This window comes from Ambystoma mexicanum, chromosome 1q, assembly GCF_040938575.1.
Source record: "Ambystoma mexicanum isolate Mex_15411 chromosome 1q, UKY_AmexF1_1, whole genome shotgun sequence".
NCBI lineage: Eukaryota > Metazoa > Chordata > Amphibia > Caudata > Ambystomatidae > Ambystoma > Ambystoma mexicanum.
Window position 1 is genome coordinate 680,658,043 of NC_090922.1, and position 18,508 is coordinate 680,676,550.

The following is an 18,508-nucleotide window of genomic DNA, read 5'->3' on the forward strand; positions in this document are numbered from 1 at the left end:
GCAAGGAACTCTAGGCCTGATCTCAAGAATGGTTAACCCACGAGAGGGTTGGCCAAAGGCTGGATAAAACATATAAAAGACCCAAATATTCCAATGTACGGTCTCTCTACTAATGCATCGAACCTTCGTTGAAGTTCGTAACGTTACTCTGACAGCCGAATAGCTATCCGTTTGTCAATTGACTTTGGTAACTGTTGTAGCTTTTAAATAAAGCACTTGCATGTTCTTTGTAACCTGTGTTGGTGTGTTTCCTTTGGGCTTCCCAGCCTCATAGCAATTTTTATGTTTTCACAGTTGGCGCCCGAATAGGGACCCTCAAGATTGATACCGGATCATTGAAGGTTGACGCAGACTATCGAACCGGGATGGGACGGTGTGATACTGCGGGCCCGACCGAACGAGACGCGATACCTCGGCAGCGCTGCGCGATCCGATCCTTGGACGATAGTCGTGTGGTCTGACACGGCATCTTGACGAGGGTCCATTTTATGAGGCGGGCAGATTTGTCGAAACCACCAAACACAAGGTAAAATTCGTTAGGTAAGTTCTTTGGTAAACCGTACGGTCCTCCTTCGGTTTGGTCAGGTGCAGTCGTGACCCGGCTCTTAATTTAACCATGACAATTTGAATTTGGCGTATTGTATCTGCAGACACAATTATTGACCAGGTAACACCAATTTTTTGTGAAATGCCTGGGAAATTGTCTAGCTGCTTTAGGGCTCTGTTCCGCAGCGATTGACAATCTTTGGAATTTAGCCGTCCGGCACCACAGGAGGGGTCGCCGGCATGTACTATGTACTGTAAGTATGGCATTGGTAGTATAGTATTTAATGATATTTGGCACAGACAGACCAGACATGCCTCCGAATTTCAATGGCCAATCAATGGCAGTTTTGAGATCCCCCATATTGAATACCTAGAATCGGTCTTGCTAAAAAAGAAGGCTAGACCTGCAGCCTTTGATGTTTTGCAGAATTGGAAAAAAGAAGCATTACAGCAGCTTAAAAGTAGGGATAAACATGCACGCCGTCATAAAACAAATGCCGAAAAAGCGTTGTTATATGATAAAGAAAAACATTCAGAATCAGTTTAAATATGGATAGGGCTTTTTCACTCGGAATCCAGAAAATGTACCCCTCTAAAGATTTTCATGTTTCTGAAGAATTTATTGAAAAATTGTTAAACGAATGCAGGCCTGGTGCCTCTGCGCCACCTCCGTATGATCCCTTTTTGGGCGCTCTGCCCATTCCTGTTGTTGTTCCTGTTCCCCCTGCACAACCTATTGTTCCTATTCCTCTAGTTGTTGTTCCTCCACCTATCGCGCCGCCCCTTCCTCCTGCGCCGATAGTCGCACCCTTATTAATTTTACCTGCACCTCCGCTCCCGAGTGGTCCTGTATTGACTGAAGTTGATCAAGGTGCAGGGTCAAAGATTGTCACTCGTAATACTGTTTCTGTAGATAAGAAACAGGAATTGTTTGCATGGGCTAAGCACTGTATGGAGAAACGTGATCAAGTTGATGTTTTTTCCACATTATCTAATTTGAACAGTTTTCCCGAGAAAAATGTTTTTATCGAAGGTTTGGGGACTCATTTATGTATGATGTGGGGTAGATTACAAAATTCAGATCTTCCACAAGGGGTAAGAGATCTAAATGCTTTGGCACTTTCGAGAGACACAGAGCAGAAAGTATATGGTCATGTTGAAAGATTGTTTGAGTATAGGAAGGACTTTGAAAAGTCACAAGATGAGGATGATGAAGACGATAGTATGTATGTATAGAAACGGTTCCTTCCGTGTCGTAGATCGGCACCTGAGGAAGTACGAATTTGTACCAAAGATGCGATTCGATGGATCTCGGATTCATCGATTCCGCCAGATGAAGTATATGATACGTATAGTCAGTATATAGTAGAAATGCAAAGAAAGGTAATTCTGGTAATGGTACAGTACCTGCAAGAAGAATGTGTAAGAAAGAAGGTTAGTTGCCCCATAGAGTTGTTGGGGATTTGTAAAAGGGCTTTTTCGCCCGACACATCTTCGGCTGCCTTAGCGCTCGACCTGGCTCTGTTGCTTAGTACGCGGCCGGAGGTACCTACATCTCAGTTGCCTATGAGAGAAGGTCCTCCGACCTTCGTCCCAAAGGTTGAGATTCCTGCTAATGCTGGGACTGGTGCACCCGCTGTGGATATCCCTGCACATTTTGTATCGCAATTCGTTCACGTCCGGCTTTCACGACAGGAAGTGAACACTGTTAGACAATCAGTTCCCGATATCAGGAAAAACCTGACAGGGTTTTACAAAGAGATAGAGTCCGACTTGCAGTCCTCTGTGTTCACCTTAAGTGATATTGACTTGCTATTCCCTGTACTCCTACCCATAGATGTATGGAAGCAGGTTCTGACAATAGACGATGTGCCAGGGCTGGGAGATACGTGGGCTAATATGATTAGGGTTGATGGGGAAAGACCAGCAGGTGAGAAACCACCTCAGGTAATACTTACTTTGCCTGATAGAATTGTCACACAATTAAAAACTATAATTCCAGAGAAAAGAATTATTTGGGACAAGCTTACGGCCTGTGTTCAAGGGAAAACTGAAGGCGCCACCGAATTCTTTAACAGATTCGAGCAGGTATTTTCTGACTTCAGTGGGCAGGACTTGGGTACAGAGTCTGGGAAAAGGTTGTTTGTGGACACATTTGTACGTGGATTGTTGCCCGACATCCAGTCACAGATTATGTCCTCTGAGAGCGCTTGGCAGGCAAAATCTCAATCTGAAGTTTTGCACATGGCTCAGTATTATGAGAACGGTGTTAATAATGAGAAGGAGAAAATAGAAAAGAGGAAAGGAGACTTGAAAACCAAAGTATTATTACAACAAATTGTTAGAAACCCCAGAGGAGGCACGACACAGACCAGAGGTCAGTATCTCCCAAAAGGAAATGCTCCTTTGGGTTCTGTGAATATTAATCAATGTGCTTATTGCCGCCAGGAAGGTCATTGGCGAGCACAGTGCCCCGTCCTTCGACAAAGGTCAAACAGTGCTTTTGGGAGTATGGGTAGACGACCTAGGGGCCGCCCTGGAACAGGGGGCCCTGATAGAGGTCAGTTTTTGCAAGATCCTCAGCAACCTTTTTCACTGGAAAATCAGACCTCGAGTGCGGACTCGAGGAACATATTTGATCACCTTTCTGCTGCCTACCCTTCTGAAGAGCTTCCTTCCGACGATCCTCTATTTCATTAGGACTGCCCGAAGCAGGGTTTGGAACCTTCACCTATTCCCGTTAATCAGAGAGGCCCCTACGTTGAATTATTAGTAGGGAATAGGAAACACCAGTTTTTGATAGACACTGGAGCACAGAAGCGCTCCATTGATCATTCTCGGGTTCATAACATTCCACTGTCAGGGCAAACAAATGTTTCCGTAGGGTTTTCTGGTATACCAATTGTCTGTCCGGTTTCTTCACCAGTGTCTGTTTGTTTGGGTCCCTTTACGGACCATTGCCCTTTTCTTTTGACTTCGAACTGTGGAGCGAATTTGCTGGGGTTAAATTTGTTAAAGAAATTGAATGCAGTAATTCATCGTTCCTCTGATGGAGTACGGCAGACGGTTTCACCACAGCAACTTCCTAATTCTCAGTTTCTGATTCGACCTTTACCTCCTGACTTTAGCATTGTCGCGGAATGTTTATGGGCGGTTGACGACAATGATGTCGGGGTACTACAGATTGAGCCCGTTAAAATAGTTTTGAAACATGGAGTTAAACTACCACGCATTCCGCAGTATAAAATATCAGTTGAGGGCGAGCGTGCTTTGAAATGCATTGTCTCCGATTTTGTGCATCGTGGGGTGATCGAGGAGATTACAGGTAGTTTGTGTAACAGTCCGATCTTGCCTATATATAAGAAAGGCGACAATGCAATCCCATACCGGTTCATAATTGATCTTTGTGCTATTAACAGAGTTGTTGCCCCACAATTTCCAATCGTGCCTGTTGTAACGACGATATTGACAATGATCCCTGCTACGGCTACGCATTCCAGCGTTGTGGATTTAAAAAATGCTTTCTTTAGCATTCCGATACATAAGGAAAGTAGATATTTGTTTGCGTTCACCTTGGGGGGACGTTCATTTACATTTACTAGGGCACCTCAAGGGTATACTGAAAGTCCAAGCATTTATAGTAGAGCTTTGAAAGAGCAGCTCGACACCCTTGAATTGCCACCTACTTGTACACTGCTTCAATATGTCAATGATTTGCTTTTGGCTGCAGACTCTGAAAGTTCTTGTAAAGAAGGCACTGTACTGTTGCTTGTTCATCTAGCTAAAAATGGTCATAAAGCTTCGCTCAAAAAATTTCAATATTGTTGTCAGGAGGTCGCCTATTTAGGCTACCTCCTGTCAAAGGAGGGGAGAAGATTGACGCCTGAAAGAATAAAACACATTTCTGGCATGTCTGTTCCAAATACACAGAAGGAAGTCAGAGCCTTAATAGGTATGGCTTCTTACTGTAGGTTATGGATCCCAAACTTTTCACTAGTGATAAAACCGATGTTGGCTTTGATGAAGAAGGGCATTTCTCTGCCACTGCCATGGAATTCGGAACATCAACGATCATTTGAGCTTCTCAAAACCGCGTTATGCTCTGCACCGGTTCTGGGTACTCCAAATAATGACAAGGCCTTTGTGTTGTTTGTGCATGAATGTGATGGATGTGCTTTGGCTGTGTTAACACGGGAACACGGAGGGAAGAATAGGCCGTGCGGCTACTACTCCTCCGCCCTTGATCCTGTCGCATGCGCTTTGCCAAGATGTTTGCGAGCTGTCGCTGCTGCTGCCGCGTCTGTAAAACAGAGTGAGGGAATGGTCCTAGGCCATGATTTGATTTTGATGGTACCTCACTCTGTAGATATCCAATTGAACAAAACCCAAACGCAACACCTCACCTCTGCACGGCCAACAAGGTATGAATTAATTCTGTTTGCCCCTCACATTCAAATTAAGAGGTGTTGCGTTCTTAATCCGGCTGAACTCTTACCTTTCCTGCAAAACACTGTTTGCGGTGACAAAGAATTACATGACTGCCTGTATACCACTGAACAAGAAACGAAGGGCAGGATAGATCTTATAGATACTCCTTTGGACAATGCAGAAGGGGAGCTGTTTTGTGATGGCTCCTGCTTCAAACTTTCAGATGGTACATCTACAGCTGCTTACGCAGTTACTACGTTGAGTAAAGTTGTTGAAACTAAGAGAATTTCGTATAACTCCGCGCAGGCCGCAGAGATTATAGCATTGACCCGAGCTTGTGAACTCTCCAAAGGGCGTATAGTAAATATATATACTGATAGCCAGTACGCCTTTGGGGTGGCTCACAACTTCGGGAGACTCTGGTCAGAAAGAGGGTTCCTGACTTCACATGGGACCAAGATTCAGCATGGCCCCTTGATAGTGCAATTGCTCTCGACACTCTCGCTCCCTAGGCAGTTAGCGATCATGAAATGTGCAGCACATCGTAAGGTCATAGATGATATGGGAAAAGGGAACGCTTTTGCGGACCTGATAGCCAGGCAAACGGCCACAGACCTTAGCACAGACATGTATGCTCTAAGGGAAATGAAAGATGCTTATGTAATGGATGAAGGTATTGGGTCTGTGCGAGATATTCAAACTGATGCCACAATAGAAGAATCTAAAAGGTGGGCCGAAGGAATGGGGAAACTAGATGATGATGGGTGTTGGGTGGATACATCTGAAGGAAAATGGTTGCTCCCTGATTCATATGTGCTGGCAATGGTTACGATGGCACACGGTCCTACACATGTGTGTGCTCAGCAGATCACGAAAATGTTAGAACAAGTCTGGGTGAATAACAAGATTCCGGAGACTGCAAGACGTCATGTCCGGAACTGTATGATCTGCTTGCAGCACAATGTGGCAAAGGGGACAGTAACTCCAAGGCGAAGCTTTGGGCCCCCTTCTGTTCCCTTCGAGGTCATTCACTTTGATTTTATTTAGATGGAACGGTGTAACAATCTAAAATATGTTCTTGTAATTATTTGTGCTTTTAGTAAATGGGTCGAGGCTTTCCCCGTTAAAGATGCTACTGCCATGACCACTGCAAAGACTATGGTAAAAGAATTCTTTCCTCGATTTGGGCTCCCAAGGGTAATTTGGTCGGACAATGGTCCTCATTTTGTTGCAGCAGTAATTTTGCAGATATGCACAGTGTTACATATTGAGAAACGATTTCACTCAGCCAGACATCCTCAAAGTGCTGGGTTGGTGGAAAGACATAATGGTATCTTAAAGAATAAGCTTGCAAAAACATGTGCCAATACCAAGCTGAAATGGCCAGATGCCTTACCTATTGTATTATTAGCTATGCGTACCACACCTCAAACTAAGACTGGGCTTTCTCCATTTGAGGTAGTAATGGGGAGGCCTGCTAACATTTGGGGTCTCCCAAAGCCTAAAGCCCTGAGAGAGGTGGAAAATGTATTGCTTGTAGATTACTGTAACCAGTTAACTAAAAACCTGTATTTCATTTATCACCAGGTTTATTCAGCTTTACCTGTACGTTTCACGGGCCCAGGACACGATATACAGCCTGGAAGTTGGGTCCTAGTGAAGGCCTACGAAAGGTCTTCCTGTCTCGCTCCTCGTTGGAAGGGACCCTACCAGGTGTTGTTAGTCACCGGGACAGCAGTGTGGGTGGCTGGGAAGAAACACTAGATCCACGCGACGCATGTCAAGAAACTTCCTCACCCGACACCACACGTTACAGAAGAAGCAGAACCCCTCGCTGATGCTACAGTCTCTGATCTTGGAGTAGCAAACAGCGCTGTGAGTGCGTCGGAGAATTTCTCTGAGCCCGTGGAGCTTGGGGAACAGTCCATTTCGTCTCCACACTCTCTTGAAAAATCACTTCCGGAAAACACTGTTTCAAGTTCTGCGACTTCTGTCGCCTCTGTTACGTTGCTTCCCTTAGGAAGTGACGACACCTTATTTTCGGATCAAACAGTCTTGGGTATCACCAGGTACAACCTTCGATGAAGGAAATAGAACTACGGCACAGGTTTTTCCGTGCATTTGGAAAAGAGAAGTGGTTGAAAGTTTTTCTTTTGTATAAGAAAGTTTCAGTTGAACAAAAGGGATTCTGCTGGCTAGGGTTGGGAAGGACTAAGAAATCGCACGACCATAGCGTCGCCAGCAACGAACATTGGGGTTGTCGATTGAGGAACTACAATGCCTGCCACCTCCACTGCTGCTCCCCGCACTGGACTTGTGAATAGGGGGGTGACCAACTTGGACAATGAACAATGTGCCTGGGCCCCGAAAACGTATTGCTGTGTTTTGATAATGATAATTGGTATTTTTGCAATTACTGCTGTAGGACTTTGGTACTTTGAAGAAATTTATCCTCTAAAACCTCTACTACCAATCGAAATTGTACCAACTGCTTTGACTCCCTCTGTACACCTTCACACTCTGTCCCCTAGAGACTCCCAACATAGACAAAAGTATCATAATAACACTTTAATGATAGTAATGAATGCAACGCATGCCATTTTTAATAAGAGTAATTGTTGGATTTGCACTCATTTACCGCAACATGGGAACAAGGGGCTAGGATGGTATATTCACCCTTTACCTTTAACAACTGCCTGCTATGCCTCTCTTAGAACACTATTCTTTGGCCGTTGGAATGATAGCATCTCAGGGAACTTTGATGGAACTAATTTGAATGATTTCGAGAAACGTGAATTGACTCCCCTGGGATGCTCGCTTTTTGCAAATAGAAGTAAACCTAACGTCGCTTCTATTAGGCCGTCTGATAAACTATCTCTTCCCTTTCAAACTCTAATTTCCTTTAAAATGGCTCTGATAGGCAATAAGGACGCCGTGCCTCCTTCCTACTCTATAAATCATAGCCCTGATTCAGTCCCCTTTTGTGTACAAAGAAATGGCACTCGGCCAATGGGAGATTTTGAAGGTTGTGTGAACATTGTAAATTTGACTGGAGAAAACAGGCCTCTGTATGTAGGGGGGCCTGTTTATTTTGTTTGTGGTAGTTTAGCATTTCCCTGGTTGCCCAAGGATTGGCAGGGAACCTGTTATTTAGGAATCCTGTTACCTGGGGTATTTGTAGCTAGTACATTGGAGGTTTCTAAGGCTCGCCCACGGCGGGACAAGAACGGAGATACCCCTGGGCAAGTATTGGGAGATATAGCAAAATCAGTTGTGCCCATTTGGGGACAGATAACAAACTCTGAGAACATTAGGGGGTTAGCAAGGGTACTGGAGAGAACGATCAACCGGACCACGGACATACTCTACAATATGACACTAGAACAAAAAGCAATAAGATTGGTAGCACTCCAAAATCGGATGGCATTAGATGTCATTCTGGCAGAACGAGGTGGGTTATGCAAATTGGTGGGGTCCGCTTGCATATCCTTAGTTCTGAAGTACATATCCCTGTGGGAGATTGGAATCTTAGCACCTGGTTTTGGGATTCTTTATGATCCTGGGGCTGGAAGGTGCTTTCTGTCATTCTGGTTATTTTGGGGATCCTGCTATTCCTTTGTTGCTGTTTTCAATGCCTTCCGAGTATATGTGGAATGCTAGGGGGATGTTGTGCCCAAGGAGTGAGCACAATAGGGCATAGAATATATGCCCCAGGTACAGCATCTAAAGAGTTTGTGTTACAAGAGGTTCTGATAAACGACCTAATGGCTATAGATATTACAGACAATGATTTGGGATGTATGGATGACAATGCATGGAGTTATTTGCAAAAGTATTAGAAATGATATTAGCACTTGGCATAGGCCAAAAGGAGGGTCTGTTGGATTTGAAATAATATTATGCCTCCTGTCGCAGTAAATTGAATGTGTATTGGCCTACGCCAAGTTGTCTAAAATATCATGTGAATAGACTCTGCGGCAAGGTCTTGACCTTAACGAAAAGTAATGTAAGTCGCCATCTTGGATTTAGCCGCCATTTTAGGTCCTCTTGTAGATGTGGAAGTCACCCTGAACATCAAAATGGAGGCTAAATGACATTCTGAGTGAGATTCTGGCCGTTGTGACCTCCGCACACACGAATAATTAATATGCCTGCAGGCCACTTGTCGGGGTCGCAAACTGAGACCTTGTCCTATTGCTGACCTATGTGTAAATGAACAACTGTATCAGCGAAACTGATCAAAACGCATAAATTATAGGATTGACCTGGCAAGGAACTCTAGGCCTGATCCCAAGAATGGTTAACCCGCGAGAGGGTTGGCCAAAGGCTGGATAAAACATATAAAAGACCCAAATATTCCAATGTACGGTCTCTCTACTAATGCATCGAACCTTCGTTGAAGTTTGTTACGTTACTCTGAGAGCCGAATAGCTATCCGTTTGTCAATTGACTTTGGTAACTGTTGTAGCTTTTAAATAAAGCACTTGCATGTTCTTTGTAACCTGTGTTGGTGTGTTTCCTTTGGGCTTCCCAGCCTCATAGCAATTTTTATGTTTTCACAGTTCAGGCGATCACAGTGTTAAGGGCCGACATGGCTGCAGCCACTACAGCCATCCATCAATGCCTAGATTCCATACAGAGCGTTCAGCATCCCCTTCCTGCAGATGCTGAATTTGGGGACACAGCACCTCCACCTCCTCCTCCCCCGACACCCAACCCACAGAACCCCATCCCCATGGTACTCCCTTCTCTATTGCCTTTGGCTGCTCCTGAAAGATACCATGGCGACCCCAGAAAGTTCCATACCTTTCTCAATCAGTGTAAGCTGCATTTCCTCTGTAGGCCCTCTGCATTCCCTGACTCCACCATTAAAGTGGCTTTTACGTTATCACATTTGGCAGGCATTGCAGCTGCATGGGCCAATCTGCTTCTGGAAAACGATAGTCCTACCCTGTATGATTTTGACCTTCTGGTGGCAGAGATGTCACACGTCTTTGGCACTCGACACAAGGTCCAGTGTCAGGACTTGGAGTTGTTGGATTTGAATCAGGGTAGAGGGACCCTCATAGAGTACATCACCCGCTTCAATCAGTTATCAGCAGAAACCACATGGCCAGAAAATGAGAAGGCGGTGGTGTTCTATAGGGGTTTGAGTAATACCATGAAAGATGCCCTTTCGGTTGTCCCTTCCTTGCCAACACAGTTCCCCAAACTAGTTGATCTGGCTCTACAGGTCAACGCACGTTGATCCGAACGCAGAGCCGAAGTTGGGTTCTCTAGTTCCTCTGTCTCGACTACTGCCTCTTCTTCCTCTGATTCACCTGGGGAGCCCATGCAAGTGGGAGGGATCTGTAGTCCAATCACCCAAACGGAACAGGAACGCAGAAGAATGGATAACGCCTGCTACTATTGTGGCTTGGTCGGTCACTTTGTTAAGGAATGCACACGTCTTTCGAAACCCAAGTACTAGGTTTTTCGGGCAGCTTGATCATAGATCCAGGGACTGGATCGCGCTCTCCTAGTTTCACCCCGGATTCAGTTCTCGCATTTGGCAGCATCAGGCCCATTGTTGTAGAGGCTGTCCTGCAACCCACACCGGACATTGCCCATACTGTTGCTATCATTATTGATTCAGGGGCCACAGGGAATTACATCGATATCACATTGGCCTTATCCCTGAACCTTTCTTTGGTGAACAAAATGCGTCCTGAACCTGTACAGGCTGTGGACGGGATTGCTCTAGTGTCCGGGCCTGTTAAGCAACAAACCGCACCACTCAGCCTAATCATCCAGTCTACTCATAATGAGACCATCAGTTTCGATTTGATTACCATGCCACAGTTTGGTCTCATATTGGGTATACCATGACTGAAACAACGCAACCGACTTATTGACTGGAAGACAGGTTCTGTACATTTTGAATCCGATATATGTCAGGATTTTTGCCTCTTGTTGTCCCAAGGTAGTCAAACACCAGCACAGGCATTGGGCGCCATCGCAAAACTCACACTCGATGAACCCTGGGTCCCTTCACTCAACTCTCATGTTGTGGGACTAGTCATCAACGGCATCCCGGAGGTGTGCCATGACTTCAAGGAAGTATTTGATCAAGGGTCTTCTGAGGTCCTCCCTCCACATAGGCCGTACGACTGTCCCATAGATCTGCTTCCTGAATCCACCGTTCCTACGGGTCGTATATATTCATTGTCCCCTTCTGAGGAACAAGCATTGAGAACATACGTAGAGAAGTCTCTTAGTCTAGGTCATATACGTCCTTCCTCTTCACCTGCAGCCAGTCCGATATTCTTCGTTCCCAAAAAGGAAGGCGATCTCCATCCTTGTGTAAACTATCGTCGGCTTAATGCCATCACGAAGAAAGATCCCTATACCCCTCATAACACCCTTGCTTGACGGTCTAACACATGCTTTGGTCTATACCAAATTATATCTCAAGGGGGCCTACAATTTGGTTCGTGTCCGAAAAGGGGACGAGTGGAAGACCGCTTTTTGCACTCGCTATGGTCTCTACGAGTACATGGTCATGCCATTCGGGCTGTGCAATGCTCCGGCCACTTTTCAACGCTTCATGAACAAAGTTTTCAGTGACAATTTAGACGTTTTCAGGGTTGTCTATTTGGACAGCATCCTTATTTTTTCATGGAATATGGGGGAACACCTGCTGCATGTACGAGAAGTGTTGTCTCGGTTACGTAAACATTCTCTCTTTGCAAAGCCCGAAAAGTGTCAGTTCCACATAGAAGAGGTTGAGTTCTTGGGGTTCCATATTACACCATATGGGCTGGCCATGAATCAGGCCAAAGTCCGGGCAGTATTAGAATGGCCAATTCCACTTGATCTCAAGGCCTTGCAGTCATTTTTGGGTTTTGCCAACTTTTACAGGCGCTTTATTTTTGGATTCTCTTCCATTGTGGCCCCTCCCACTGCTTTGACCAGCCCCCATGTACCTTTTCTCTGGTTGGAGGAACACCAGCAAGCTTTTGACACACTAAAAACGGCCTTCACCACTGCCCCAGTCCTTAAGCATCCTGACCAGGCGTTACCATTCATAGTCAAGGCGGACGCCTCCTCGTTTGTCCTGGGGGTGATTCTCTCACAAGCATGCCCCACCACAGGTCGGTTACATCCTGTGGATTTCCATTCCCGCAAGTTCACCCCCACTGAGAGTCACTATACAGTTACTGAGAAGGAGTTGTTAGCGGTGAAAGACACCTTTCAAGTATGGCGTCACATCTCTTGGGTACTAAACATCATACTACTGTCTTTACGGATCACCAAAACCTCCAGAACCTAGCCTCCCTCAAGTGTGTTAACAGTAGACAGGTTAGGTGGCACTTGTTTTTCGCTTCTTACGATTTCCAAATCAAACATCGATCTGGTATTACTCATGGGAAGGCCGATGCGTTGTCCCGTTCCCCTGGGGGCATTTCTCTACCTGTAAACCCCGAGCCCTTATTAGACAAGAGGAGCGTTATATGTCTTCGTACTCCTCCCCTACCTCTCTTAGACTCTATCCGTACTTGGGTGTCCAGTCACCCAGACCAGCTGTCTGAATGGAACCCTGTTCTTCATGATGGTTTACCCTTTGTACAGGACCGATTGGTGTTGCCCACGACAGACAACCGAAATCTCGCCCTGGAGTGGTCCCACGACATTCCCATAAATGGCCACCCCGGTCAGAGAAGGACATTGGCTCTCCTAAAGCGCTGGTGTTGGTGACCTTCCATGAGACGGGATGTTGAATGTTATGTGAACACCTGCTCCATCTGTGCTCAGTTTAAACACCGTATGGGATGTCCTTTGGGCCTACTACGACCACTGCCTGTACCCCCAAAACCATGGCATACCCTCACCATGGACTTTGTAATGGACCTACCAAGGGTGCAGGGGTTTGACTCAGTCTGGGTGGTGGTGGAATCCTTTACTAAAATGGCACGGTACATTCCGTGCATGGGTATTCCTTCCGCTCCTGTCTTGGCTGGGTTGTTCTTGAAGTCCATAGTCTGTTTGTTTGAGTTACCTTCCGTCTTGATATCTGCCAGGGTTCCCAATTTACACCGCGCTTCTGGTGTGCCTTGACTAGATTGATGGGTATTGACTCTCGTTACTCCTCGGACTACCACCCGGAGACGGACGGGCAGGCCGAGAGAGTCAACCAGACCATGCAGCAATACTTGCGTTGCCTTACCCTGCAGCATCAACAGTCCTGTTTCCACATTCTACATCTGGCCGAGTTTGAGTACAACAACACTGTACATGCCTCCACAGGGTTCTCCCCATTCTATGCCCTTTATGGTCAGCATCCTCGGGTTCTTCCTATCTCTGAGTTATCCCTCTCTGGTAATCCTGCTGCTACTGCCTGTGCCTGTGATTTGTCCGCTGTCCACTCACAGACACTTGTTCATCTCCTGGAGTCTCAAGCTACTCTGAAATCTCTGGCAGACTGGAAACGGTCGGCTGCCCCTGTCTATTCAGTTGGGGATAAGGTCTGGTTGTCCACTCGGCATCTTAACCTGTCAGGGTGTCGCAAGCTGTTACCCCGGTTTGTTGGTCCTTATGTGATTTCTCGTGTGGTCAATCCTGTGGCATATAGACTCGGGGTCCCGAGTTCTTGGTGGGTCCACCCGGTGTTTCAAACCTCCTTGCTCAAAACTTGCCCTACTCCTACCCGTCTCCCTTCCCCTGCTGCTCCGCTTTCCCCAGTACCCCTGATGTGTTTGTGGTCTCTGGCACCCTGGGTTCTCGTATCTTCAGGGTCGTTTGCAGTACTTGGTGGATTGGGCGGGTTATGGCCCGAGGAGCATTCATGGGTCTCTGTTGAGGATGTTCATGCTCCCCGGCTCGTCTCTCGCTTCCATAGGGACCATCCTTCCTGCCCACGGGGTCGTGGGCCTTTGAGGGGGGGCTCTGTCACGCTCCCGTCTGTCACACATCACACTCGCACACATTTCCCTCCAAAATCTAGGTGCCCCATACCACTCCCGGACCCTTCACCTTCCTCCTCTGATACTCACATAGGGTGGGGGTCACGTTTGCGGCAAATTCCCCATTTCCCTCCGGGCCATGCCACTTATTCAGGGTGCGGCAGGCGTCGTGTTCAGCCCCGATTGAGGTACCCCTTCTTTCACTGGCGGTTGCCATGGCGCATTGGGGAAAGCATCCGTGGACAATTGCATCCGTGTCACGTGACAGTTGGTTCCCGGTCATGTGATACGGCTGTGTGTCATGTGACGCGGAAGCGATCAGTACTTAAGCAGTGATTCACCGTTTACTCTTTGCTTCACAGCTGTTTCCTCGGAACTCTGTAGGGCGACCACTGTTTGTTCTTGCTCCACGAACCTTTCGACCTCGGAACTGCAACTTGGATTTCTTTTGGATTTATCCTTCGGTTTTGACTTTGAACTCTGATTTCACGGACTATTGGACCACGGAACTGCAACTCAGACTTCTTTTGGATTACCCTTTTGTCTTGGCATTCTACACTCGCTCTTGGTTTTCCTTTGGCAAACTTCAGGATTGTTATCACAGACTTCCTTTGTGTTCTCCAATCTCAGCTACAGGTGGGCCAGTTGGTGTTTACTACACACCGCAGTGAGTCATTTCAACTCACCCTGCTTCCATCTGGGGTGCTGCTCACGTGCCCTCTCCACGGAACCATCCCTAAACCCTTTCTGGTTAGCAACAACATCACTGCCATTCCTAGGTAAGCCGCTCACAGTCCTTTACGTACACTGTATTTCTGACTGTGATCGTTTGATGCTAATTGGCATTTTGCTTTACAGCGGCTTTGGGGTTAAAGTGTTCCGTGGTTCCGGTCTTCAAGAATCTCCCACCTTTGGCCTCAAAGATCGCACAGAGAGTGGTCTTACATTCTCTCTGTGTGGTACTTGTGGACGGAGGTTTCTCTAATCGTCACAACGATCAAGTCTTGACATCCAGCCTCTGTACCACTCTCAAACGTTCCCAAAAAATCAGAGTGGGTAGAACTTGAATTTTTGGATGGTCTGTTAATTTTCATTCGCTGGTACCAAAGGCATAAGGTTGCCAAATCACTGTTTTAATATAACGTTCAATATAAGTATGGCTACGGATATTCTGTCATCAACTTGGCCTGTCTTTCTTGGCTTTTCATAAACAATTGTCATTCAAAGGACCTTCATTTTTGCTGTTTAGAGTACATCCTTCAGTTCGGTTAAATATGCCATATTTTATATATTTTTTTAAAGTTGAGCACTCTTGAATCCTATTTTGAGGTTTAACCAATAACAGAATCTATACATCATTTGTATTAATAATTATGTGAAGTATTACTCAAGGAATCTTTATATTTTCAAAATGTAGTTTTAAAAACAAACATGCTCTGCAAAAGTACAGAGTTGTGTGCGTTGTGCTCCTAACAATGGAATTGTTCTTTGCTAGCAGTTAGTTTCCAATTTCCACGCAGTCGGAAATCGAAATCAACAAATGGTATTGAATAAATTGGTGCACAGCTACATCTTGAAATGCACACTTCTTGATGTACAAACATGGACAGACATGTGTATGCAGACCTAATCCGATGCCGTGTTTTGATGATCAAAGTTACTGTTGTACTGGGGGAAGAATGTTTCGCATTGGCCATGTTGATGTGGTATGCATCTTATTGGTTGAAATCCGCACATCACAGGAATTCTCATAAATGATGGAGCATAGTTCACAGGGGTCTTATTACTCCTGTAGAATATTGGTTTGGAATCTGCTGCTCTGTGTGTGGAAGACGTACTTCTCAGAGGAAGAGCTCTTTGAGTGGCTTAACTTTAAGGTCGCTCAATGATTATGCACATAACTTTCCATTCAATAAAATAGGGCCAGCTTTGAAATGTTGGGTAAAATCTGTGCAGCTCTGTCCGGACCGGAAGTGCAGAGCTATAGGGGTGGCCCTAAAACATCATTATTTTCATGTTTTTCTCCAGAGAAACATTTTCGTTCACAGGTGCATCTGAACCGCTTCATTGGTTTGTGTCGAACTTTCTCAATGCCATCTTTGGTCGGACTCACAATCCTTTTGAGGTTTGCTGCAATTATGCCCAGCACTTTCTTTTAGGAAGTGCCCGAAAATGTACAAAAACTATATGTGGGTTCTCATACTATGGCCTGTTGACACATATGGGGCTGTTTGGCTACCTGATTGGCCACTGTCATGTGGGCGAGGGATAACTAGAGGTGCAGACACTAATGCATTGTTTGCAAGTTGGTTTCCAAAGTGAATATTAGTCATGCTTTGCCACACTCAATGCAAATCTTTAAAGTGATGGGTTCACTTCAGTGTTGGATAGTCACTCCCTCTGATGGATTCTGTAATCTCCCACCCTTCACAGAGACCTTCCTTTAAGGGCCCGTCATTTATAGGAGACCACAATCCAAGGTGTCTGGGAACGTCTAGAGGGGGTTATATGTTAGTATCTTGGAGGCTCATCGGACCCCATTGAACTGTAGTTCTTCACCTCCTTTTAGAATCAGGGAACCAGCCTGCCTTGCAAGCTCTCCCCATGCTTTTCCTACCTGCTCAGCAGTCAGGGCTTGCTGGGTGAGACTAATCTTTGGGAGCCACTGCCTACTTCTATTTCCTTTCGCCTGATAGCAGTTTCTTTCCTTCCTCGTTCCTTCCTCTTTCAACTCCCAATGTAGGAGTTCATTTCTTATTAACATTGAATTTATACCCCACTCTTTTACCCAGGGATTCCCCCCGAATAATCCCTATTCTTCATACACATCTGTATCTGACTTGGCTCTTTCTATTCCTCTAATTCTGTTACTCATCTCCTTTATCATGCTCTGTTCATTTTCTCCTCTTATTCTTTCACTCTAACCCTTGCCCAAGTACTGCACTTCCTCTTCCGTGGGTTTACACCTTTGTTGTTCCCAGCGTGTTTCATTTCATGTCCTTTTTCCAGGCCATTCTCATTTTCTGAGAATTTTGTTCCCATAACATTCTCTGGCTTTCCTCTTTCATCCTCCTTTTCCTTTCGGCACTAATTTCCACTCTTTCCAAAGGAGGCCTGTCTGTTATTGATATCTGGATTTTAGATAGGGACATAATAAAAAAGGAAAAAAAGAAACTGCATCTGTTGAGATAGTAACATAAGGAGAGACTGATGCCTACATGTTGAATGCACCCATAGCTCTTTCAGGACCACTCCGCAAGTCTCTGATAAATCCCCCTTCCTTCTCAATACTGCATAGAAGTGGAGCAAAAGAGTGAGTGGTACATGGGCAAGTGAGTGTAGGGGTGCTTGGTAATAAAAAGTAGGGACAGAAAATGGGCAAACGGTGTTAGGGAGAAGTCTCATATCTGTGCTAATTCCCTTCAACCTCAGAGACCGCCAGCTCTTTTGCTGGACTTTAGGACTTTTGATTTCTTATCCTGGAGTGAGTGGGACCTCATTCTCACTCTCTCATGTATTTTTGAACTGATTTGTACTCTCTGTTTCTTTTTGGTTTTGGAGCCTGACAAATTCTATAGGCGTCACGTTTTGTATTGTGACAGGGTGTACCATGGCCTAGCAGCTATTAGGGGGGAAAGAGAGGGGTGATTATGTAATTGAATAGATCCTCGTTAGCCCCCGGCCCCCAATTCCAGAAAATATCTTGGGTGTTGCAGGCTTTCTATCATCTGCCTTCAGAATAATTTTGTGAAATGGTTCTGCCACCCAGAGAGCACATACTCTCACTTATGGCGCTTTTGTGTGTCTTCCGATTGATATTCTTCAACTTGCTTGTTGTAATAACTGGTAGTATCTCTTTGTGATTCTGGATGTGTTCTGTGGGTGGGTGGAGGTGTACTCCTGTTGAAGGGCAGATGCTGTAACATTGGTTTAGATATCGGTTTGAGATGTTGTTTCCAGGTCTGGAGTGCCTTTTGTTAGCAATTGTGATCAACTGTTTCCCTGTGTAAATAATGTGGTGGAAACACTCATGACAATTCTGAATGTGCAACGTAATTGACATTGTCCATACCATCTCCGATCAGTAGGGGCATAAGGGAGGATACACATCATAATAAAAAATAGATTAGCCAAGATCTGCCAAGAGAAAGGGTTGTAGTGGCCTGATGCCCATCACCTTGTAATATTCACTAAGCAAAGCACCTCTAAAAGGAAAACAGGGATCAGCCCTTAGGAAATCAGGAGCACTGATCAGCGCACGAGCACTCCCTGGGGGGCTGCTACCCTTCTGGGTTCCTGGATTTCCCCACCAGCGACAACTTCCTCCCGATGTTATTGCAACTCCCTGCCGCCCAGATCCAGTGCCGCAGTAGGTGTGTCTTCAACCCCTCAGGGCTGCTTTCACCCAGAGCAAAGAAGCCCACCCCAAGGGGTGGTTGAGGGGCTGTCCTTGTACACCTGCACCATCTACGCCAACTGATGGATGCAGGCTCTCACGTGGTACCTCCTCCGTGTCCAGATAAAGAGGATACTGGCCCTTACTTGGCTCCTACACCAAACGAGGGGTGCAGGACCTCAGCCTCTTATATCTT